The following is a 27,513-nucleotide window of genomic DNA, read 5'->3' on the forward strand; positions in this document are numbered from 1 at the left end:
AAAGGGATACATGTGTGTGTGTATATGTGTTTGTATGAGTGTTTTGGGTTAGATATAGGTAAGGGGTGTGTGACGCCCTTGCCTTGGCCCAGCAATCGAGGAGCCTCAATCCTCACCACTAACACCAATAAACGGCATATCATATAGGAGGAAAGGATAACAAATATACACAGTAAAGTGCAATTTCCCTTAAGAGCACACAGAGATCACAGACAGTCAGGGCTGGTCGCTCCCTTGCTCTCCAGGTTCCCAATCAGACTCCCCCACTGGCACAGGTATAGGGTCCAGATCTCAGCCAGCTGGGCAAGCTAAAACCTCCAGCACCCTCTCTGTCCAACCAGTGCTTTGTGTTCTTGCCTCCCCAGGAATTAATTTTGAATTGGATCCCTTTTGAATCACCTCCACCCCAGGTGCCTCCCAGTCTCTGCTTGGAATCCCTGGCTTCCTGCCCTTGAACAAACAGAGTATAATAACTCCTGCTGTGCTTCTATAACATCCTTGCCTCCTCAGGAATTCATTTTGAATGTATGTACCCTGCTATAGGCAAACCGTAAATTAAAATTGTCCATTAGTACAGCAACCCAGTGAGCAAAAGCTAGCATTCTACCCTAGCTTTAATCCTCCATCCCTACCTTCCTGGTTTCTTCCCCATTTCCCCTGTGTCCGAGGCCTACCTTTGTAATTACAGAGTCTGGCCACTAGGTGGCAGCATTTCCTGCTTCTTTCTACACCCCTATGTATGCCTACACTACTTTAACCTAACTTTTCCCTGTTCTAAGAACCAGATTTAGTCATTTATTTTTTTTACATCTTCTCTGCCCTGTATAGCCCCTAGCACCCCTAGCTCTTTGAAACATTCTGTTTCCTTTAACTCTAATACTGAGTGCCTCTACTGTAGTCTCCATACCTCAGACCTCTTCTCTCCTTCACTGATACACTTTTCTCCTCCTCCTTGGCTTTACCTGCTCCGTTCGTCGTGCGGGCTCACTCTGCTCCCCTACCCTGCCCCTAAATTCCACCCTCCCCCAGCACCTCTACATGTATTCCTCCCTTTCTCATCCCACTAATCCAAACTACCCAATAGAATCTCCTCCAATTTATACCCCACCCCCCTACACTCCCTACCTAATTACCCAATTAAAGTTTTCCCTCTTTACAGCTCCTAATCTCTTCCTCCTATATAAACACATTCACACTCTCTTCTACTCCCACTTTTTTAAACTCCCCTACCCTGGTTCTCTTTAATTTTAATTTCAAATAAAATACTTCTCTGTTACCATCTCCTTTTATCTCCCAACTGCTTCCTCCCCTCAAACTATGCTCATTAAACTACCTGTGTCCCAAGATGCTTCCTTAATTCTACACACCCTCCATGCCCCTGATGCCTCCTTGTATTCTTAATTCCCCTATGTTATTGCCAGCTCATACTCCTCCTGTGTTCCACCTTCCTGACCTTCCTCTCAAACTGACACATTCACCAGTCTTCTCCATTATTCTTTCTCTCATTATTACAACATTTCCTCTTCCATTAATCAATCCCACCTCTTGCATCTATTCTATCCTAAAATTATCACCTCTAATACCAAAATACTTACCTCTAAACTAATGTTATTTCCTCCTAAACTTATACAAAATAAATCCAAATGGCTAAACACGCCATTCTTCTACAACCTTTTATTTGCTGGCGATATCCATCCTAACCCTGGGCCAAGCCCCCTTACTAATAACTCCCCCTCCCTCTTCATCTTTTTCCCCCTCTTTCCCCCACAATACCTTAAAATTTTTCACTCTCAATGCTCAGTCTCAACAATAAAATTCACCACTTTCAAGCATGGCTAACTCATAACCAACCTGACATCCTAGCCATCTCAGAAACCTGGCTCAAACCCCATATCTCTAACTACGAAATCTTGCCTAAAGGATTTCAGTCTTTCAGAAGTGACCGACTAAAAAAGGCACTGCCCTTATCTACTCTAATCTTCTTACCTTAATTCCCATCCCACAATTCAACAATACCGAACTAACAGTTGGTCTACTAAAAATTAACAAGCCCAAAGATATCTGCATCACAGCCCTTTATATTTCTCCTGGTAACAACATCTCTACCCTCAAAGATATCCTTCTATGGACCTAATCTGAAATTAATTATGAAACTTATATTCTAAGGGATGTAAATCTCAACTGGAACAAGTTTAATAATCCCTCTCCCACCCTATCCATCAACCTCTATAACTTCACTCAAGTAATCTTGTCCACCACCCGACCCAACAAAACAAATCCCCCAGGACCTACTTTAGACTGGATCCTAGTTACCCATCCAAACAAAATAACTTACTCTGGTACTATTCCTGACACCATTAGCAACCACCTCCATGCCTTCATACAGTCTTCAACTTCCTCTATCCCACATCAGCATCACTACAATCTCACCCACAACCTTAGCAGGTACAACCCCTCAACCTTCTCAAATATCTTCAAACAAATAAACTGGCAAATCCTATACACCCTTACTCTTGATAAAGCAATAGAACACTTCAACTCTGTCTTCCTCAACACTCTAACTACCTATCTCCTCTAAGAAATAGAAGAATAAAAGCTAAAACCACCCCATGGCTCTCCAAAGAAACCAAGCAAATTATGCTTCAAAGGGACAAAGCCTGGAAGCTTTACAATAACAACAAACTGCCCAAAACCCTGATCGAATACAAACAACTCCGTAACCTCGCAAAGCAATGCATCACAAAAAAATCCTACTACTTTAAACTGCAGTCCAACAATAACAATAACCACAAACAATTCTAGAAATCCATAAGCTCCCTTCTCAACCCTGGCTCCAAGAACAACCCCTGCTCTGAATCAAGTATATCTGACCTTTAACTAAGCTCCAAATTTAATTAATTTTTCACTGAAACTATCTCCAACCTGACCAAGACCTTCCCTAACAACAATCCACCTAACCACCATTTCTCTTCCCCTATTCACCCTATGTTTGAACTTAAGCCAGTCTCAACTAATCTCATAAAAAGACTCCTATTCAAACTTAAACCTTGCTCCAATGCTCCTGATAATATTCCCTCCTCCTTCCTAAAATGCACAGCTGACAGTATTGCACTCCAAATTAGCATCATAATCAACAGATCTATAAAGGAGTCATATGTACCCAAACTATGGTGTTCAGCTTACATTCTTCTTCTCCACAAAGGTGGCAAGAATACTGACATCTCAAACATCCGGCCTATTGCTCTGCTCTCTCCAATCTCCAAAATCTTAGAAAAATGTATCCATCTCCAACTCATGCCTTACCTAACCCAAAACCAACTCCTAAAATCTACCCATCATGGCTTCCACCCTGGCCATAGCACCATAACCGCTCTACTCTCCTTCTTAGAAACTGTCAACCAAGCCCGAGATTCAGGTTACTTAGTTTCCACAGTTCTACTTGACCTTTCCAAGGCTTTCGACATTGTTTCCCATAGCCACCTCATCTATCATGTCTCGAACCTACACCTCACTCAAAACACTGTCGCATGGTTCTCTAGCTGCTTGTCAAAGAGATCTCAGGCAGCCAAATGGAAAAGCACCATCTCCTCATTTCTACCTACCCCAACTGCCATCCCTCAAGGGTCCATCCTCAGATCTATGCCATTTAACATCTTTCTCAATAACCTTCACTCTGCCATTCCTGATGCCAAAATCATTCAATATGCAGATGATTCTACAATAGTCTGCTCTGCCTCCAACCTCCCTGAACTATTGACTAAAACCCAAGCTGCCTTTTCTATTACTGAAAACTGGATGCAACAAAATCACCTGTCTCTAAATGCAAATAAATCTAAACTTCTACTTTTCTAACCCTCCAAGACTTTCTCTTTTGACAAAAATTCCTTTAAAGTCCTCAGCCATTCCAACTCTCCCATTGAAGTAGTTCCCTTTTCAAAACTTCTTGGTATTACTATTGATGAACAACTCAAGTTCGATATCCATATCCAACAAAATATAAAGAAAACCCACCAAAAGCTAGGTATGCTTTATAGGAACAATCTCTTTCTCTCAAACTCTACTAGACATACTTTAGGTACTACCTACCTACTCCTATCCCTATTATATGGAGCCTCCTCTTCTAACTAACCTGATCGCCACCAACACCTCTAAACTGGAAAACTGCTATAACAAAATCTCTAAATTTGCATCCAGATCCAAAAATTCCACCCATCACTGCCATACCCTTAATTCTCTAAACTGGCTAGACTCCCTAATTATCTAGACTACCTCCAACTTATCACAGCACACAGACTTATATTTCACCCAAACAAATGTCCAGCTCTAATAAACATCCTTCCCCCCTACACCCCCAATAGACCTCTTAGATCTGAAAATCAAAACCTAATTACGATCCACAAACCAAAACGGCCTGCTGGTCAGCTTCTCCTCTCTTTCTCACTAGGCAAGAGATGGAATTCTCTCCCTTCCACACTCAGGACAATAACTAACTCAGAAAACTTTAAAACCCAGCTTTTCACTTACTTGCTCTCCAAATGGAAATGCTCCTGCTTTCACCCTGTCTAATTCTTTCTAACCACTACCCAAAGGAGTTATTACTCCTTGCTTCCTTATCTCTCTAACACCCCAACAACTAGTTCCCTGAGCTGTCTCTAGTTCTCTGCAACTCCTTCTGAAGATTCTATATATATATATCTACCTTGTACATATTGTAAATAGCTTCTTATGATGAATGAATGCTTGCAAATGGTTTCCTTACTTTAATATTCTATATCTATCTACTTTATAAATATTGTAAATAGCTTCTTATGTCGAATGAATGCTTGTAAACTGTTTCCTTACTTTAATCGATTGTTATGCATAATTTTGCTACACTTAAATTGTTATGATGGTATTTCCTAAATGAATATCCACAGTACAGCCTTCCAGATACATCAAAATTGTATTTTGTCTACTAAGCCTGATACAGAATTTTCATTCATGTAAACTGTACTTTATTTTTGTAACTTGCTTACTTTTGTATCTTCAATGCTTATGCAATATTTGGAGCTTTTCTCCCCAGGCTTCCACTTAAAACGGGCACTCATGGGCCCAGTGGACTTCCCCGGTCACCAAACTGAAATAAATAAATAAATAAATAAATAAAGTAGCTGACACACACACACACACACACACACACACACACACACACACACACACACACACACACACACACACACACACTTTGAGATAAGAGTTTATATAACCACACAGACACTCCTGGGGAAGGCTGGCACAGGTTCTCCAGCTGTGCCCCTTTTACCCAGACTATATGGTAGAAATCACTGCCACCACCCAGCTAATATTTATTAGCTACTCAAAGGCCCTTAAAAGGGTGCCCAATTATTACCGTGCAATATTATTATCCAAATGGTAAGTGTGACTGAACAACAATGCTTGTTTGGAGTGACTTGGACAGTAATCACTATATAAATGCAATGTACTCTAGAGCTTAAATTAACTCTACACAACACAGCCACAGTTGAAAGGTTTAAAAATATTTAATAATAAATACTAAAAAGATAAGACAATACTTCTTAATACACAGTGCTAGTGAAGAGTTCAGAGATCACAGAGAACTACTTAAAATAATTAAGTAGTACAGTTCTGACTTAACAGAAAAACACTTAGTCTAATCTTTCTAGTTTCTAGTTATTTCTAAAGAAAACACAAGTCTAAGATAAACTTATATAGAGAGCAAAGGCAGAGTGCTGATGAGTTGGATGGTCAATTCAAAAATGCATAATGCTCTCTGATTTTCTCTTTTTAAATTAATATTACAGTCCTGATTCACATTACATCATTCTTCTCACTTTTCTGGGGCTCCCAGGCTAACAGGCTACATTCTTTAGTAAGCTCACACCAGGTCAGGAAGCAAAGCGATTAAGGATATTTATGCATGCAAATTCTGGCCATTAACTATGGCCTTAAAACAATAGCAAGAATTCCTTCATCTAGACCAGCCGGAGCCGTGTTTACATCAAAGGGTCACAACATGCTTTACTTGGTCAGCAGAGTGCACTGTTGTTACATTTTTGCAGTTCCACATGTAACAGCATTTTTTCCATTTAAGACAACAAGCCTGTGGCTTACATTAATATTTGCAAATGACAGAATTATCTATAAAATTCTATCTGCTTAGGCTGGCAGCCTACAGCTATCTTCATTCACCCAATCTTCACATATCTACACCTGGAGAATTCAAGCTAGTTTTTCAAGTGACCCTTGAGAAACGCCGCTTGAGGGAGTTAGGTCTAGCTGAGTGTACCTTACCCCATTCCCTGTTTTGAGAGCTTATCTGCATTGGCATTGCTAATCCCTAAAAATGCACTCACCTGCTTTTTAGTAACAGGTGCAGGCCATGCCTGAATGGTTTCCACTTTGGAAGGTTCTGGACTTACTTTACCACTCCCCACTCTATGTCCTAGGTAGGAGACCTCTGCCATACCCACCTGAAATTTTCTCAGCTTAATGGTCAACCTTGTCCTCTGTAGTCTGCCCAGCACCCCCCTGACATGCTGAAGGTGCTCTGGCCAGGAATGGCTGTAGATAGCAATATCATCTGGGTAAGCAAGGTCAACCCTCCTGCTCCTGGTAGGATATGATCTACCAGCCTCTGGAAAGTTGCTGGGGCATTCTTCATTCCAAAGGGCATCTTTGTGAACTCATACAAGCCAAAAGGAATCACAAAGGCTGACTTTTCTCTAGCACTGGGAGTCAAGGGCACCTGCCAGTAACCCTTGGTAAGATCAATGGTTGTAAGATACTTAATCCCACCCAGCTGCTCTATGGCCTCATCTGTCCTAGGCATGGGATAAGCATCTGACTCAGTGTGACTATTCCATTTCCTGTAGTCCACACAGAACCTGGTGCTGCCATCCTTCTTTGGCACCAGCTTCACCGGGGAGGCCCAGGGACTGTTGGACTCTTGAATCAACCCTATTTCCAACATCTCCTGTACCTCCTCCCTCAGAGTCTGTTTTCCTCTCTCAGGCACTTTGTAAGGGGCCTTCCTAATAGGCCTTTGGGGTCCTGTATCCACCTGGTGCTGCCCCAGGTGGGTGCACCCTCATTTCCCAGTGAACGTGCCCCCACATTCCTGCAACATTGCTTGGATCTCTCAGACCTGGCCAAGAGACAGCTGCTGGGACATTGCTACCTCTTCCACTGAGGTGTCAACTTGAGCCTCACTGAGGAGATCAGTCCCCTGCTCTCCCTCAGACTCCTCCTGCAATCCACTGCAAATGCTGAGCACAAGGGCCTCCCCATCACGGTAAGGTTTCATCATGTTAACATGGTACAATTTGTGCCCCTGCCATCTGCCTAGCAAGTCCCAACATGTAATTAAAATCACTTACCTTTCTTACCACTTTGTAGGATCTCTTCCAAGCTGCTTGCAGCTTGTTGTATCTGACAGGAACGAGAACCATTATCTTCTGCCCCACAGCATACTATCTAGCTCGAACATTCCTGTCATGCCACATTTTTTTCGATTGTTGGGCTTCTACCAGGTTCTCCTGGGCCAAGCCCATGAGTTCCCTGAGCCTTGTCCTGAGGGTTAGGACGTATGCCACAACAGACTCCTTGTGAGACTCATACTCACCTTCCCACTCATCTCAAATTAAATCTAGAGGTCCCCTCACCCTATGCCCATACAGCAACTCGAAGGGTGAAAAACCTGTGGATTCCTGGGGAACCTTTCTGTAAGCAAACAACAGATGGGGCAAATATTTGTCCCACTCCCTCTTAAACTGATCTGCAAATGCCCGCAGCATGGACTTGATTGTAGAGTTTAACCTCTTAACAAGACCATTAGTCTGGGGATGGTAGGGGGTGGTCTTCATGTGCTTCACCCCACAGGACTTCCACAGACAAGCCAGCATGTCTGACATGAAATTGGCACCTCTGTCAGTCACTATTTCTTTTGGGAAACCTACCCTGCTGAAAATCTCTAACAATGCATTTGCCACCTTCTCTGTCTCAATGGAGGACAAAGCCACTGCCTCAGGGTATTGTGTAGCATAATCTACTCCCACTAGGATATACCTTTTCCCTGTGGAACTTAGGGTACTCAGAGGACTCACAATATCCATAGCTACCCTCTGAAATTGCTCCTCAATCACAGGCAAAGGCATCAAAGGAGCTCTCACCTTGTCTCCTGCCTTGCCTACCTTTTGGCACTGCTCACAGGTTCTGCAGTACTCTGTTACATCTCTGGAAATTCCAGGCCAATAGAAGTTCTGCATAATATGCCTCTTTCTACGTTTTATGCCCATATGACCTGCAAAGTTAATATCATGGGCTATGGCTAGAAGCACCAGATGGTAGGCTCTAAACACTACCAACTGCTGTACTCCCTCACCTTCTAGCCCTCCCTCAGAGGTCAACACTCTGTATAGTAACCCTTTGTCCCAGTATACAGATTTCCCCTTTCTTTGAGAATCAGATGCCTCCCTAGCTACCTGCCTCATGCTTTGCAATGTAGGGTCTTAGAGCTGAGCCTGTCTCAACTCTCTCCTTGTAACCCTTATCACCTCCCCTTCCACAGGAAGTCTGGCATCATCTGACAGTGGTGCCTCACTGTCAGCCTTGGTACTACTACTCACTTCTACCTTTGCAGTTACTCTGTCCAAGGGACCATCAGTACCCACAAGCAGCTGTGGCTCACCTTCAGTTCTTACTGCTACAGGGTAGCTCCCTGCCTGAAGTAACCACCTCACCAGTCCTGGATGCAAGTATGCAGTATGTCTGGGTGTCCCCAGGCTACCAGACTTACCTGCTTGTCTCCAAGCCAGGCTGCATTTAACTGCACAAGCACAGGGTACTGCACTATCAAAATCATTCCCTATCAGGACATCTGCAGGTATATCCTCAAACACACCTACTTGCTGGCTTCCTTTTCCACCCTCCTAGTCAAGGTGAACCCTAGCCAAAGGTATTTGGAATGGGATCCCTCCTAATGCCCTGACTGGAGTAGACTGCCCAGGCAAGTAGTGCTCCTCTGTAACCATTGAAGGCTTTATAATGGTTATATCAGAGACTGTGTCTCTCTTGGCAATGGCCTCTTTGCCATTCACTACAATAGGATATAACCTCTGGTGGTAGTTTGGTAACCTTGTTGTCCCAAGACAACCTACTATTGGCATTTTGTCTTTCCCACATACTGGCTCCCTCACCTTTTGTTCCCCACCTTGCCTTTGTGGACACCTGTATGCCACATGGTCTCACTGGTTGCATTCAAAACATTTAACCCTAGCTGCTGGATGTGTACCTTGACTAGTGGCTTCCCCTTTTACTGATAGATTCTGTTGGGGCAGTCTGTGCTGCCCACCATGGGTTCCTTTAGACCCATGAGCAATACTGGGGGGTACATTTCCTTTGCAGGGCTGGCCTGCTTGCCAGGTATAGGTCTCCCTTCTTCCCCAACTCATCTGAAGTAGCACATGGTCTATCAACTAACCAGATCCTCATGTCCTCAGCCAAAGTGCTAAGGGCTTGATCCCTCACCAAAAAGTCTGTCAGCCCTTCAAAAGTGGTTACCTGACATCCACTCACCCACCTATGGAAATAAGTGCTCAGTTCAGCAACATATTCACACACACTTTCATCTGCCTTGTGTCTATGCTTGCAAAACTTTTTTCTATATGTTTCAGGTGTTAGCTTAAACAATTATAACAAGTGATTTTTATCAGCAGTATAATCAAAACATGCAACGTCAGACATTTTTGACAAAACAGTTCCAGCTTTACCATGGCATAAGGGGGTCAGGAACCGTACCTAGAGCCTTTGGTCAACACTATACTGTTTGCATACCCTCCCAAACATATGAATGAAACTATCAACATTATCCCTCTCTTTAAACTGCAGAAGAAATGTGTTGAACTTTTGTGCTTCTGGGGTCCAGTTACTCCTTTCCCCATTACCTCCATGTCTCTGGCAAAGAGTCAGCATTTCCCTCTCATGCCTCCTCTGCCACTCCTTTTCCTTGGCTTCTGTCTCCAAATGCCTGGCCTCCAACTCAAGTCTCTTTAGCTCCAGATGGATTTTTAAGTCCTCTGCAGAAAGGTTGAGCTGTCCATTCTCCGTGGGTATTATATTTCCACTGCCAGTCTGAGTGTCCTCCTGGTTGCTGTTCTCTGATACAGCTGTAACCAAGGCTATAATCAGGTCTGCCTTAGTCAGGTTTCCATGCCATAGTCCCCTAGCCCGGCAAATCTCAGCCAGCTGGCTCATTGTCAGCTTTCCATACTCCTCTGCTGACATGCTGCCTGCTCACCCTGACTAACTAACCTAACAAAAGAAATAAAACAATTGTGATCTGAACTCACTGCGTGGCTGATTTAGAGTACAAAACACCTTCAGAGCTCACTGTACACAAGCTACAGGAATTCACTCTACCCACACCACTACAAGCCAATTAGTACTTGCCAACCAATTAATATGTGGAGTGGATATCCCACCACTACCAAACAAATAATATGTGACACCTATGCCCTGGCCCAGCAATCAAGGAGCTTCAATCCTCACCTCTAACACCAGTGAGGGGCACCTCATATAGGAGGAAAGGATAGCAAATACACACAGTAAAGTGCAATTTCCCTTAAGAGCACACAGAGATCACAGTCAGTCCAGGGCTGGTCGCTCCCTTGCTCTCCAGGTCCCCAATAAGACTCCCCACTGGCACAGCTATAGGGTCCAGATTTCAGCTAGCTGGGCAATTTGAAATCTCCAACACCCTCTCTGTCCAACCAGTGATTTGTGTCCCTGCCCAAGTAGCTGACACGCTTTGAGATAAGAGTTTATACAACCACACATATACTCCTGGGGAAGGCTGGCATAGGTTCTCCAGCTGTGCCCCTTTTACCCAGACTATACAGTAGAAATAACTGCCATCACCCAGCTAATATTTATTAGCTACTCAAAGGCCCTTAAAAGGGTACCCAATTACTACTGTGCAATATTATTATCCAAATGGTAAGTGCGACTGAACAGCAAGGCTTATTTGGAGTGACTTGGACAGTAATCACTATATACATGCAATGTACTCTAGAGCTTAGATAAACTCTACACAAAACAGCCACAGTTGAAAGGTTTAAAAATATTTAATAATACTAAAAACACAAGACAATACTTCTTACTACACAGTACTAGTCAAGAGTTCAGAGATCACAGAGACCTACTTAAAATAATTCAGTAGTACAGTTCTGACATCACAGAAAAACACTTAGTCTAATATTTCTAGTTTCTAGCTATTTCCAAGAGAAAACACAAGTCTAAGATACACTTACATATAGAGCAAAGGCTGAGTGCTGATGAGTTGGATGGTCATTACAAAAAATGCTTAATGCTCTATGATTCTCTCTCTGTTTAAATTGATATTACAGTCCTGATTCACATTACATCATTTCACACTTTCCTGGGGTTCCCAGGCTGGCAGGCTACATTGTTTAGTAAGCTCACAACAGGTCAGGAAACAAAGCCATTAAGGACATTTATGCATGCAAATTCTGGCCATTAACTATGGCCTTAAAACAATAGCAAGAATTCCTTCATCTAGACCAGATGGAGCCATGTGTACATCAAAGGGTCACAACACGCTTTACTTGGTCAGCAGAGTGCACTGTTGTTACATTTTTTGCAGTTCCACATGTAACAGCATTTTTTCCATTTAAGATAACAAGCCTGTGGCTTACATTAATATTTACAAATGACAGAATTATCTATAAAATTCTATCTGGCTAGGCTGGCAGCCTTCATCTCTCTTCACCCAATCTTCACAGGGTGGTTAAGGGAAATGATTCAGCAGTATGCTCTCTTGTTTCCAGGTTTGGTTTTTATTGAAGGCTAGGTAAGGGTATATGTTTGGTGGTGTGTGCGTGTGTGTGTGTGTGTGTGTGTGTGTGTGTGTGTGTGTGTGTGTGTGTGTGTGGGTGTGTGTGTGAGATTTTCAGGTTAGGGAAAAGCCCTTCTGTCCACCTTACACATGTGTGCCAACCCTAATCCTGTGCCTGCCCAACTCCTAACCATAATCCTACACATTAATTTATGAAAATCTTCTATAACAATATTACTATTCAAAAATTGAATCTGAAATTATTGTTTGGGTTAGGATTAAGCAATAGAAAAGGGGGATTATTTGCTTTTCTTTTTCAATCACTTGTTCATTTTTTTGCTGCTGTGTTTGTTTTTGATATATTGTGCATAGAAGCATGTGTGCTTTGATTTTGCATATATATATGTTTGTGTATGTGGCGTATAGATACATGTATAAGGTCTCTCTCTTCACTTTTGCTGTCTGCATGGACACAGCCTGAAGATGATCCAGTTACATCAATGCTCTACCTAGAAAATAAAAAAAAAGTGTGATGCATTCCTAAAATCATTGGATAGCTTGATTCATTTTCTTATTTTCATATGGTGTGTAGTTTGGATGTCATGAGCTAGTTTTCATAAACGCTTTTTTTCAGAAAATAAATAAAAACTGTAATAATGGCCAGTTATATAAAGTTCAGATTAGAAACACCTTTCGTGGCTATACTTCTGGCCATCCCAATCACTTCTCTAATAATTTTGTCAAAGAAATGTCCACCTTACCAAGCTGCTAGGATTTATCATTGATAAGTTATTCAAAATCCATCAAAAACTAAAGACGTTGTCCAGGTTAATCATAATCAGTCACATTAAATAAGGCAGAAACAGCTCCTACTTTGTTTATATCTACCCTCCTAACACATATACATATATTTACAATGCTTCAGTCCAGTTCTGGTGATGAAATCATTTGCTTTGTTTCTGGCTAATCCATAAACTGTGCTCATTTTGAGGAATTATGTGCACTCACTTGGTTGAAATTGGCACACTGCCTTGTTCAGTACAGGTTTAAGCTGGAATAAGGACAGGCACAGGTCTAAAAAGTCCAGCCACTCAGCAATATGCTAACAAAAGTACTTGCAGAGTTCTACACTCTGAATGTACCTCCCATGAACAATGAAATAATTGTCAAAAAAAGGTATTGGCATTATGGGAATTTCAAATTTATCACCATAAACTTTGGAATAGATTCTCTCTCATAATTTATCAGATAACATCCTAGCTTGATTTTAAGCATACCATAAACTTTCTCCTAGCCAACAAATTGTTATGCAACTGTATACTTACATGATTTTCCTCACCTCCTAAAGCTTAGGTACGCAGGTCTATTATGCAAATCTACATTACCTGTCTGTTCTCTCACCTTCATTAAAACAAATAGGCACTGTAGAGGTATACAGGATACAAAACTAAAGCATAGCCCAGGAATCAAGGAAATCATTTTAATGTATGAAATCTAAACAAGTACACAAACCACACAGACAAAATTTCCTTGATTCCTGGGTGCGTTTTAATTTTGTGTCCTGAATACCTTTACAGTGCCTGTTTGTTTTACTGGTGGCTGCCATGAGATGAAGCTGGAAGTTTAGGTACTGACAGTCCTTCTTGTAGTTTTTGTGCTCTTATTTCATTCTTTTGATCTTCCTCTCTTTTGTTATAGTGCTCCTTGCCAATTCTATACTATTTTTTCTTTCTTCCCAACTACTTGCCATATTTTGTATTCATGTATAGTATCTCTGTAACAGAATGTGCTGACAAGGTCTTTGTCACTTGCATGTGTATGCATATATATATATATATATATATATATATATATATATATATATATATATATATATATATATATATATATATATACACACACACACACATATATATCTATCTATATATATATATATATATATATATATATATATATATATATATATATATATATATATATATATATATCAGAGATATGCAGAGAGAGAGAGATAATTAGCAGGGGTCATGGAAGTCTCCCTTGCAAAAAGTATTGTTTTTGTGTTGTTTACACTGATGAACTGCATTGTCAGTCACGTGGTATTGACTATGTGGGTTTCAACAATGTTGTCTGTCGATCAATTGAAATAGATCTGTGCGGACATGCAATTAGTGTTCTGGATATTTGGATAGTTGCATATATGAGCAGTGATTATTTTAACTACTTGTATATATTTTTAAATGTTAAATATGTTTCATAGAGTATAGAATCAAAGTGGTCTATTATCCATTCCCTGTAATGATCTTATATGGTGAATGTGTTCCATTAGCCTTCATTATTTCAGTGGCTGTTATGATGCAAAAATTTTGTTGATTGTGAATTTCTCTCTCTGCTTCTCTACTCTAAATGTAAGCCATTGCTTTGATAATCACAGCAAAATAAAAAGGAATACTAAAATACAAATCCACAAATTAAAAGCTGTGGACATCATCAACTTAAATTTATCTACAACTTTAAAAACATAATGCCAAATGTTTGTTGGCTATGTGTGTTTTTCTTCAACTTTTCTCACATGGTTTCTAGCATAAGCTGTTTCTGCCTACCCAGATATATTGGTTAACAAACAAAAAAAAAGGTAAATTATACATAAACAAATAATACTTCAACACAGTGTGATGACCTTAAAACTGATACATTACTTTAGGGATGTGTGATCGCCACAAATACCCCACAAACAAGTATATATAGACCCATGAGCAATACAGGGGGTACATTTCCTTTGCAGGGCTGGCCTGCTTGCCAGGTATAGGTCTCCCTTCTTCCCCAACTCATCTGAAGTAGCACATGGTCTATCAACTAACCAGATCCTCATGTCCTCAGCCAAAGTGCTAAGGGCTTGATCCCTCACCAAAAAGTCTGTCAGCCCTTCAAAAGTGGTTACCTGACATCCACTCACCCACCTATGGAAATAAGTGCTCAGTTCAGCAACATATTCACACACACTTTCATCTGCCTTGTGTCTATGCTTGCAAAACTTTTTTCTATATGTTTCAGGTGTTAGCTTAAACAATTATAACAAGTGATTTTTATCAGCAGTATAATCAAAACATGCAACGTCAGACATTTTTGACAAAACAGTTCCAGCTTTACCATGGCGTAAGGGGGTCAGGAACCGTACCTAGAGCCTTTGGTCAACACTATACTGTTTGCATACCCTCCCAAACATATGAATGAAACTATCAACATTATCCCTCTCTTTAAACTGCAGAAGAAATGTGTTGAACTTTTGTGCTTCTGGGGTCCAGTTACTCCTTTCCCCATTACCTCCATGTCTCTGGCAAAGAGTCAGCATTTCCCTCTCATGCCTCCTCTGCCACTCCTTTTCCTTGGCTTCTATCTCCAAATGCCTGGCCTCCAACTCAAGTCTCTTTAGCTCCAGATGGATTTTTAAGTCCTCTGCAGAAAGGTTGAGCTGTCCATTCTCCATGGGTATTATATCTCTACTGCCAGTCTGAGTGTCCTCCTGGTTGCTGTTCTCTGATACAGCTGTAACCAAGGCTATAATCAGGTCTGCCTTAGTCAGGTTTCCATGCCATAGTCCCCTAGCCTGGCAAATCTCAGCCAGCTGGCTCATTGTCAGCTTTCCATACTCCTCTGCTGGCATGCTGCCTGCTCACCCTGACTAACTAACCTAACAAAAGAAATAAAACAATTGTGATCTGAACTCTGAGTATTCACTGCGTGGCTGATTTAGAGTACAAAACACCTTCAGAGCTCACTGTACACAAGCTACAGGAATTCACTCTACCCACACCACTACAAGCCAATTAGTACTTGCCAACCAATTAATATGTGGAGTGGATATCCCACCACTGCCAAACAAATAATATGTGACACCTATGCCCTGGCCCAGCAATCAAGGAGCTTCAATCCTCACCTCTAACACCAGTGAGGGGCACCTCATATAGGAGGAAAGGATAGCAAATACACACAGTAAAGTGCAATTTCCCTTAAGAGCTCACAGAGATCACAGTCAGTCCAGGGCTGGTCGCTCCCTTGCTCTCCAGGTCCCCAATAAGACTCCCCACTGGCACAGCTATAGGGTCCAGATTTCAGCTAGCTGGGCAATTTGAAATCTCCAACACCCTCTCTGTCCAACCAGTGATTTGTGTCCCTGCCCAATTAGCTGACACGCTTTGAGATAAGAGTTTATACAACCACACATATACTCCTGGGGAAGGCTGGCATAGGTTCTCCAGCTGTGCCCCTTTTACCCAGACTATACAGTAGAAATAACTGCCATCACCCAGCTAATATTTATTAGCTACTCAAAGGCCCTTAAAAGGGTACCCAATTACTACTGTGCAATATTATTATCCAAATGGTAAGTGCGACTGAACAGCAAGGCTTATTTGGAGTGACTTGGACAGTAATCACTATATACATGCAATGTACTCTAGAGCTTAGATAAACTCTACACAAAACAGCCACAGTTGAAAGGTATTAAAATATTTAATAATAAATACTAAAACACAAGACAATACTTCTTACTACACAGTACTATTCAAGAGTTCAGAGATCACAGAGACCTACTTAAAATAATTCAGTAGTACAGTTCTGACATCACAGAAAAACACTTAGTCTAATATTTCTAGTTTCTAGCTATTTCCAAGAGAAAACACAAGTCTAAGATAAACTTACATATAGAGCAAAGGCTGAGTGCTGATGAGTTGGATGGTCATTACAAAAAATGCTTAATGCTCTATGATTCTCTCTCTGTTTAAATTGATATTACAGTCCTGATTCACATTACATCATTTCACACTTTCCTGGGGTTCCCAGGCTGGCAGGCTACATTGTTTAGTAAGCTCACAACAGGTCAGGAAACAAAGCCATTAAGGACATTTATGCATGCAAATTCTGGCCATTAACTATGGCCTTAAAACAATAGCAAGAATTCCTTCATCTAGACCAGATGGAGCCATGTGTACATCAAAGGGTCACAACACGCTTTACTTGGTCAGCAGAGTGCACCGTTGTTACAATTTTTGCAGTTCCACATGTAACAGCATTTTTTCCATTTAAGATAACAAGCCTGTGGCTTACATTAATATTTACAATGACAGAATTATCTATAAAATTCTATCTGGCTAGGCTGGCAGCCTTCATCTCTCTTCACCCAATCTTCACAGGGTGGTTAAGGGAAATTATTCAGCAGTATGCTCTCTTGTTTCCAGGTTTGGTTTTTATTGAAGGCTAGGTAAGGGTATATGTTTGGTGGTGTGTGCGTGTGTGTGTGTGTGTGTGTGTGTGTGTGTGTGTGTGTGTGTGTGTGTGTGTGTGTGTGTGTGTGTGAGATTTTCAGGTTAGTGAGAAGCCCTTCTGTCCACCTTACACATGTGTGCCAACCCTAATCCTGTGCCTGCCCAACTCCTAACCATAATCCTACACATTAATTTATGAAAATCTTCTATAACAATATTACTATTCAAAAATTGAATCTGAAATTATTGTTTGGGTTAGGATTAAGCAATAGAAAAGGGGGATTATTTGCTTTTCTTTTTCAATCACTTGTTCATTTTTGTGCTGCTGTGTTTGTTTTTGATATATTGTGCATAGAAGCATGTGTGCTTTGATTTTGCATATATATATGTTTGTGTATGTGGCGTATAGATACATGTATAAGGTCTCTCTCTTCACTTTTGCTGTCTGCATGGACACAGCCTGAAGATGATCCAGTTACATCAATGCTCTACCTAGAAAATAAAAAAAAAGTGTGATGCATTCCTAAAATCATTGGATAGCTTGATTCATTTTCTTATTTTCATATGGTGTGTAGTTTGGATGGCATGAGCTAGTTTTCATAAACGCTTTTTTTCAGAAAATAAATAAAAACTGTAATAATGGCCAGTTATATAAAGTTCAGATTAGAAACACCTTTCGTGGCTATACTTCTGGCCATCCCAATCACTTCTCTAATAATTTTGTCAAAGAAATGTCCACCTTACCAAGCTGCTAGGATTTATCATTGATAAGTTATTCAAAATCCATCAAAAACTAAAGACGTTGTCCAGGTTAATCATAATCAGTCACATTAAATAAGGCAGAAACAGCTCCTACTTTGTTTATATCTACCCTCCTAACTCATATACATATATTTACAATGTTTCAGTCCAGTTCTGGTGATGAAATCATTTGCTTTGTTTCTGGCTAATCCATAAGCTGTGCTCATTTTGAGGAATTCTGTGCACTCACTTGGTTGAAGTTGGCACACTGCCTTGTTCAGTACAGGTTTAAGCTGGAATAAGGACAGGCACAGGTCTAAAAAGTCCAGCCACTCAGCAATATGCTAACAAAAGTACTTGCAGAGTTCTACACTCTGAATGTACCTCCCATGAACAATGAAATAATTGTCAAAAAAAGGTATTGGCATTATGGGAATTTCAAATTTATCACCATAAACTTTGGAATAGATTCTCTCTCATAATTTATCAGATAACATCCTAGCTTGATTTTAAGCATACCATAAACTTTCTCCTGGCCAACAAATTGTTATGCAACTGTATACTTACATGATTTTCCTCACCTCCTAAAGCTTAGGTACGCAGGTCTGTTATGCAAATCTACATTACCTGTCTGTTCTCTCACCTTCATTAAAACAGCTAGGCACTGTAGAGGTATACAGGATACAAAACTAAAGCATAGCCCAGGAATCAAGGAAATCATTTTAATGTATGAAATCTAAACAAGTACACAAACCACACAGACAAAATTTCCTTGATTCCTGGGTGCGTTTTAATTTTGTGTCCTGAATACCTTTACAGTGCCTGTTTGTTTTACTGGTGGCTGCCATGAGATGAAGCTGGAAGTTTAGGTACTGACAGTCCTTCTTGTAGTTTTTGTGCTCTTATTTCATTCTTTTGATCTTCCTCTCTTTTGTTATAGTGCTCCTTGCCACTTCTATACTATTTTTTCTTTCTTCCCAACTACTTGCCATATTTTGTATTCATGTATAGTATCTCTGTAACAGAATGTGCTGACAAGGTCTTTGTCACTTGCATGTGTATGCATATATATATATATATATATATATATATATATATATATATATATATATATATATATATATATATATATATATATATATACACATACACACACACACACATATATATATATATATATATATATATATATATATATATATATATATATATATATATATCAGAGAGATGCAGAGAGAGAGATAATTAGCAGGGGTCATGGAAGTCTCCCTTGCAAAAAGTATTGTTTTTGTGTTGTTTACACTGATGAACTGTATTGTCAGTCACGTGGTCTTGACTATGTGGGTTTCAACAATGTTGTCTGTCGATCAATTGAAATAGATCTGTGCGGACATGCAATTAGTGTTCTGGATATTTGGATAGTTGCATATATGAGCAGTGATTATTTTAACTACTTGTATATATTTTTAAATGTTAAATTTGTTTCATAGAGTATAGAATCAAAGTGGTCTATTATCCATTCCCTGTAATGATCTTATATGGTGAATGTGTTCCATTAGCCTTCATTATTTCAGTGGCTGTTATGATGCAAAAAGTTTGTTGATTGTGAATTTCTCTCTCTGCTTCTCTACTCTAAATGTAAGCCATTGCTTTGATAATCACAGCAAAATAAAAAGGAATACTAAAATACAAATCCACAAATTAAAAGCTGTGGACATCATCAACTTAAATTTATCTACAACTTTAAAAACATAATGCCAAATGTTTGTTGGCTATGTGTGTTTTTCTTCAACTTTTCTCACATGGTTTCTAGCATAAGCTGTTTCTGCCTACCCAGATATATTGGTTAACAAACAAAAAAAAAGGTAAATTATACATAAACAAATAATACTTCAACTCACAGTGTGATGACCTTAAAACTGATACATTACTTTAGGGATGTGTGAGCGCCACAAATACCCCACAAACAAGTATATATATATATATATATATATATATATATATATATATATATATCTAGGAGCTTACAGACAACTTGTTCCAGCTTCTAGTATTTGAATGTTGTGAACCCTGAGTAATGGTGGCATTTTTAGCTTTTTAGCTGTCTGTTGTATTCCTTATGTAAGTCTTGTTGAAAATGTTATCTTTCTGTGTCTAGTGAACCCTGCACATCTCAGCTTTCAATCTGTGAGCTGCAACTTTTTCTCTCCTGTTTTCATTCCATTTTTTCCATCTTACAAAAACTTTTGGTACGTTATCTTGTTCTAAATGTGTCAAGTTATTCTGAGACTGGTTCCAAAGGTGTGACTGGTTTAAGAACACAAAGGTATACATAGATCAGTATTTATATAATTGTCCGATACCACATAGGATGACTTGGAAACGTTCTCAAAGCGTATAATTGTGAATGTAAATTACCCCAAATGTCCTTGGGTATGCTTTTGCCTGACAGTTGCTGACATAGAATAAATTGTTGTCCTGAGGTGGCATCTGGCCACACTTTTAAAACAAGCTTAGATGTCAAAATCTCTAGCAGTGATTCATACCAAATGTGTATTGTTAATGGATTAAATTATAAGAAGTGATTACTTCTAGGAATTAAAAACAAGAGACACGTGTTGACTGGATGCTACAAAGGTAAATACAGACTTGCATAAGCAGGCACTGTACAAAAGAGCTTGGATAATTGCACTTTATTTGCAAATTGTTTCTGTCCCAGTGGGAAGGTCATTATTCAAATGTGCATACCAAATGCAGCATTTTAATTTATTAAAACAGCTGTGAAGAGAATTAAAATATGCTAAAATGTGTGCAGAGCCTAAATTTATAGTTACCAGTTTAAGTATTAGAAGGCTGTGTGGGGAAGAGATTTATCAACACAGCAGACTATTGAAGCATTTATGCTATATAAAGTGCATTTAGGAAATATCTGAGTTATAATTATTTGAATCTTTTTAGCATATTTATTCAATGCCTACATATTAGCAATCGTACCTTAAATAATCCCTATGTGTTCTGGAAAGTGTGCTTTTATGGATTTTGCTTCAGAATCTGACAGAATCTCAATAAACAGAAAAGGTCCTTGTTAGACTAAAGAACAACAACCTACCACTGTAAGAAAAAAATAGTTTACTGCATTCTTTGCTTTTGGGCAACATGACAAAAATCACTATATCCTACTTGCATCTTGGACATCCAGTAGTTATAATCTAACTCTCCATCATCTGTGATCATTACACTGGAGTATTAAGTGGCTTGCTCTTTAATATGATGACCTGAAGGTGACATTGCCTGTTGCCAATTCCAAAAGTTATGTCCAGGTTCTAAGAGGCATTTGCTTCCAGGCAGCTGTATAAATATTTTACAAACAAAATCTCCACGTTCACTTTACATATATCATGACTTCTATGTCCTTGGCAGCATGGTCAGTGTTATACTTGATTGACTGTACATATAATGGTGGACACAGATAATGGCGTTCTCAAAGATGTAATATTTATTGACTTTACAACTGCCGTCAGATGTGCAAGTCATCATGTTCTTAAGTGTGTGTTTGCCCTTATGCCCTTAACTTGGTCTCATGTTGTTACCCACTCCATTTCAAAGCTACCTATCTAATAAAACACAGCTTTTTTAAGTCTGTATCTATGTTGTGTATTCTTTTTGCTGTTTGCTGTAGAATGAAATGATGCTAAATTACTGGTCCTTTGTTGCTCTGCCTGTCTACCCACAATGCTTCTGTACCTTTAGCATTGTACTCCTTTATGATACAACCTTACCAGTGACACAGTAATTTATTTTTGATAAAATTACCATTCCGTCTATCTGGTCATATCTTTATGGAATTCCTATTTTGAAGAAAACTTCCAGGACCTTTACACTTGTGCAATGCTATTTAGCTATAACTACAAATTTTACATATGATGTTTTCAGCATCTTTAGCTTCTCTGTGAACTATTAGACTTGCATTAATTGTTTATATTTTTCCGAATATTTTGCTTATTTCTTTCTCCATTTGCAGAGGTGGTGTTCTACAGTCCATTTAATTTATATAGACATTTTGTTATTCATATTCTTAATAACATTGTGACTAAGTAGCAGAAAGTTTCCATGTAAGTTGTTAGGTTAACCCAAAAGTGTTTCACCAATGGATATATTTTATTAAGTAATGTGCTGAACGGGTAAAGCCTCCAGTATGGATGATGTGGAGTGATTGTCCCAATCTAGCTTTAAGCTCTTTTTTGCTGTATTTTAAAGAAGATTTACAGAAAGTGGGTTTACTCTGGCCAATAAAACAACTACAATTACAACGTTCTTATGTTTCCATCTCAGATAGGCCAGGCCACCACTTAATACCACCAGGTGGACTATCCCAGTCCACTTAATGGAAAGATATAAAGAAGATTGCTTGAGGAAGCGGATTTCTGAACATATATATGATATAAGGAACAATCATGAAAAAAAATATGTTGGCAAAAGATTTACAATGGTTCCCAATTGGGATTTTTACATTTTTTGTACTGGAATAGAGAAAGAAAGATCTGAGTGGAGCACAATGGGGAGATATAACTGAATATAGGAAACTGATATGGCAGGTAGCCTTAGATTCTATTAAGGAGCCAGGACTAAACAATGTTATTTCAATAAATCAATTTTTAAACTAAAAACAGGTGAACTGTAAATATTTTATTCAAGTTATGCACATTTTTCAATGTGTACTTATATACTGTATAATATATAATGTACAGTAGTTTTTATTGTATCTGTTGCTTGACAAAGATTTTAAATATAAGGGGATGTAGCTTTATGAAATCCTAAGAGGTTAATTTAACATCAGTTTGTGGTAACTGTACACTTGAGTGTATATATATATATATATATAACTATATATATATATATATATATATATATATATATATATATATATGTTTTATATATATATATATATATATATATATATATATATATATATATATATATATATATATATATATATATATATATATATATATATATATATATATATATATATATATATATATATATATATATATATATATATATATATATATATATATATATATATAGGAGGGAAGTGGTTCAAAGTTTAGTTCTGATGAAGTTCTGGATAAGATCAGGATGAAAGTGTGTAACTGTTTGGTACAAATAAAGGTTTTGGAAAAATAGTGTTGGTTCTTCACAGAGGGACCTACCATAATGTTTTATGGTGGTTTATGTGGTTACTCATTGTACATTGTTTGGTGGCATTTCTATGTGACAGTTTCTTGTTTTTTAGGTGAGATTTGCCATTCCCACCTGGTGTACTGATTACAATGTGACAATTTTCTAATGTTCACTGACATCCATTTAATCATCAAAGAAACAAATGCAATATACAAGCGATGCATGTACACCATGTTTGTGTTGGCAAATTCTCATGCACAAACGCTCAAAATAACAATCTGGTTATCAGAAACACATGCTACACCCACCACACATAGTATGCACCCCAAGCAAAGACCAACTTAAGCTAAGACACTTAATGTAATCTTTCCAAACCCCAAAGACCTCCCTGACATTCCAAGTGCAAAAATTATCCTCAGCAAATGCAAAAGTAGTCAAGAGAAACACCACCAAACACTACATATACAGCCACACCCAGTGAAGTCTGAAGTACCAAGCCTATAAGGCAAGCTAATAAACTATCCAGGACTGCAGTCATAGGATAATACATTGTAAAACATATTGATGCCCCACTCACCAGGCTACAAAAAGAGAAAATAATAGTCAGCTGCCTTTCAGGGGCCTGGATCTGCCAAGCTGTGCATGCACTCAACTCATTACACCACAAATACCAGTATAATTCGGTCATAGTCCATGTAGGTCTAAATGACCTGAGATGTACCTCCCTAGACAATATGAAAAGACACATTATGGAGCTCTCGGACTATGCGCCACAAGCTGGTATATGCCTAGCACTGAGCAGCTTTCTATGTTCACCAAGGATAATGCCATGATATGAACAGAAGATGATTGATTTTAATAATTGGCTTAGTTTTGTTGTCATTCCAGTGGGATACAATATATATCAGCATAAGGGGACATGGTTAACAAACCACAGTGCTTTCCTGAGGATGGTCTGCAACTGTCCCCGCAAGGCTTTTTAATATTTGCTAAAACATTATCCTCCCTTACAGAGCCCTTTTTAGGCATTGCCAAATTGACAAACTTTCTAACATAACAAAATCTACTTAAGAAAATCTAAAGGTGTTACTGCTCACTGCCAGGAGGTAAACAAGAAGTTCCACTCCCTCCAAGCTCTCCTCACCTTGGAGAGTGTGAGCATCTGTGCTGTTACTGAGACATGGTTTTAAGCTGCAGAATTCACCCCAGCAGTGCAAGCCTTCAATGCCTTGCACACATTTACACCAGCAATCGTTCAGAGAGGGACTAAAGCTGGAGCTGTCCAGATCTATCAGTAAGAAGCATACTACCACGTAGGTTAAGCAATATGAAGCACTGGAGTTCCTCCACATTCAGATTACCTTAGACAAAGTCCCATACCATATCCTAGCAAGTTATGGGTCATATCATATCCTAGCGAGTTATGGGTCATACTATATCCTAGCAAGTTATGGGTCACACCATATCCTAGCAAGTTATGGGTCATCCTCTATATGCCTTGAAGCTCATAGTTTCTACTTAGGCCTGTTGGAGACACTCCCAATTCAACAAAATAACATATTCATGCTGGTCTTTAATTATCCCACTATCAACTGGGAATCATGCACAATCCCAAATTTGCAGCTTTCAACATTAGACGGTGTTATCTTAAACATGTTCCATTATGAATATTATAGATTTTTGGATGACATCCTTATAGTGGGGGGGGGGGGGGGGGTGAGTGAAGACTTGATACTGAAATTCATGAATTATTTGAACCAGACTACAAATTTCTTGGAGTTTACCTATAATATTGATGCTGATGAGGCCCATTTTTGGATGTAAAAATATCAAAAGACAAACAGAACAAAATGTACAAGTCTAGTATATTTCGAAAGAAATGCTTCTCCAACTCGTATTTAGTCTACGATAGTGATCATCCACCATTTTTAAAAAACAACATCATAAAAGGTCAGATGGTATGTATTGCCCGGATGACATCTGATAGAGATGAATTTTTGAAAGAAATGGATTTTGTCCATCAGTTATTTAGGGAAAGAGGGTACTCTGATACGACTATTGACCCTACAAAAGAGAGTATTATTCAGGGTTGGGGCAATATATACAAGCCACTCTTGAATAGTGGAATTATGCAGAGAACAAGGGGAGAGAGCACTAGACTTGGTAAAGAACAAAGTACAGATTCTAATCCGTATTTGATATTGACATACCACAATAATATTGGATGGGTCAAAAGATGTATAAATACAGTATGGAACATGTTTAAGAGAATACCGTCTAATGTTGAAAGTTTTTCTAAACCCCTGAGAATGAGTTTCAGGAGGAATAAGAATCTTAAAGAAATGTATGAACAGAAGAGGACAGAGATGTTTATGGGAATTAGTACTAGACTAGGTACATTTAAATGTGGGAGATGCAGACAATGCACCCATATAGCTGGTAAAAAGAATTATATATTCCTGGTATTAAATATTTGTTGAAAGCTAAGAAATATGCCAGTTGCTATACCAAGGGGGTAATTTATCTTGCCTACTGTACAGTATGCTGGGCATACTATACAGGTAAGACAGAACGATGCCTCAGGCAACAAATATATGAACATATACGGGATGTAAATAAGAAGAATTAATATAATGCATTATATAGGCACAAATAAGGATGCCATCAAGCAGAATTTCAGTTTTGGGTGCTGGAAGAAGTAACACCTAATGAGAGAGGGAGTCATTGGGAAATGAAACTAGAGTTTTGTGAGTTGATTTAGCAACTTAGGTTGGATGCGGTACACCATCCTGGCCTTAATGACCATTTATCCATCACCCTGATTCTCAAATTGAAAGCAGCAGACCCAAAAAGGGCAGAAATAACCAACTGAGTTATTTTATTTAATATTGTGCACGTATATTTATTTGTATTATATATTTTTAAATGGACATATAATTATGTATTAATTTATATATCAATATGCCTCAATACAAGGTATTTATTGCAGCAAATTGTGTCTATCTAAATTGATTTACTTATATGTAGTATTTCTAGGTGTGTATATATAGGAACTTGAACTTTAAATATCAATGACTAATTAACTAGCTTTGAATAACAGCCAATGAGCTGAGTTCCCTGGAATGAGAGGTATATTTAAATGATTTTAAGCTTTTTGTATTGATTCTGATGAAGTCTCTGGTCATGAGATGAAAGCGCTTAATCCTTGAATTGCACTATATTTTGTGAATACATTTATGAAGCGAATTGCTGTGGACTGGAAATTCTATTTTTTTGAACACAGTGTGGACAGCCTCTATTGGAAGACAGCCTAGTTTTGGTATAGCAGTGAACTGATTTTCTTTTTTGATAAAAAGTTTTATACCTTCCACATTCACTGATAACAATGACTCATATGCAGAGGTATGCTCCTATGTAGATGTCTGCTCAGGTGCCCTGCATAAACACTTAAGCAATCGTATAGACTTGGCTGTACCTGACTGGTCAAAACCAGGTCCTCTCTAAAAAACAAGCTACCCTTGTGGACCTCAAGTATAAACAGGTTATACAGCAAGAGGAAGAAACTGATGTATAAGAATAAGAAAGAACTGACTCAGCAGTGGAAGAATTCCTTTTGCAGCTTGAACAAGCAAATCAGAAATCTTGTAAAATCAGCTAAAGCTAATTAAGAAGCTAAATAGCATCCCTAGCTAAGGATAATCATAAGGCATTCTTTAACTATGTCCATAATCTAAAAGGGAATGCCCAGCTATGTGCTAAACTGCTAGTAGGTGGTACCAGTCATACTGAACTGGAGGAAATTGCTAACCTGCTAGCTAACAGATTTGGCACAGACTTAACCCCCTTGACCCCACCGGCCATATCCCAAAGCTCAACTGACACCAGTATTTTGTCTAGCACCTATAGAGATCAGGTCATATCTGTGCTTTCCAAGGCTAAAAACACTGCATCAATGGAACCAGATAACATCCCAGGATGCTTACTAAGCAATCTAAAACAGGGCCTAGTGGACCCTCTTAGTGTTCTCTTTAATCATAGCCTGAGAACTGTCTTTCTTCCAGTGGAATAGAGAACAGCAACAGTAATTCCCTTGCACAAAGGGGTTCATCAACTGACCCTGGAAACTACAGACCCATAAGTCTAACCAGTGTCATCTGCAAGGCCATGGAAAGAATCATCATGGACCTTATCAATGACATAGATGACTTTTAAACTCTAGACTCAACCAAATTTGGCTTCATTAAGGGTAGATCATGCTTATTAAATGTAGCAGACTTCTTCAAGAAAGTCAACAAAGCTCTTCATGAAGGTAAGACAGTGCATACCGCCTATCTTAACCTGGCCAAGGCAGCTGCCACAATCCCCCCATGCAGATATAGGTTCATAGGTGTGTTCTAGGGTAATGGCCTTGGAGCCTTTACAAGCCTAGTCCATAGGATGACCATGGCATCG

At 39.0% G+C, this 27,513-nt stretch overlaps 1 protein-coding gene across 1 annotated transcript in view; it reads right to left on the bottom strand.

Moving 5' to 3' along the window:
- The window catches only part of LOC122792226 (CUB and sushi domain-containing protein 2-like), a 1,050,635-nt gene that overhangs the window by 203,820 nt on the left and 819,302 nt on the right, over positions 1-27,513 (bottom strand). The gene's annotated exons all lie outside the window — the stretch shown is intronic.

Source organism: Protopterus annectens, chromosome 1.part2, assembly GCF_019279795.1.
Source record: "Protopterus annectens isolate FY-2018-M chromosome 1.part2, PAN1.0, whole genome shotgun sequence".
Classification (NCBI taxonomy): domain Eukaryota; kingdom Metazoa; phylum Chordata; order Ceratodontiformes; family Protopteridae; genus Protopterus; species Protopterus annectens.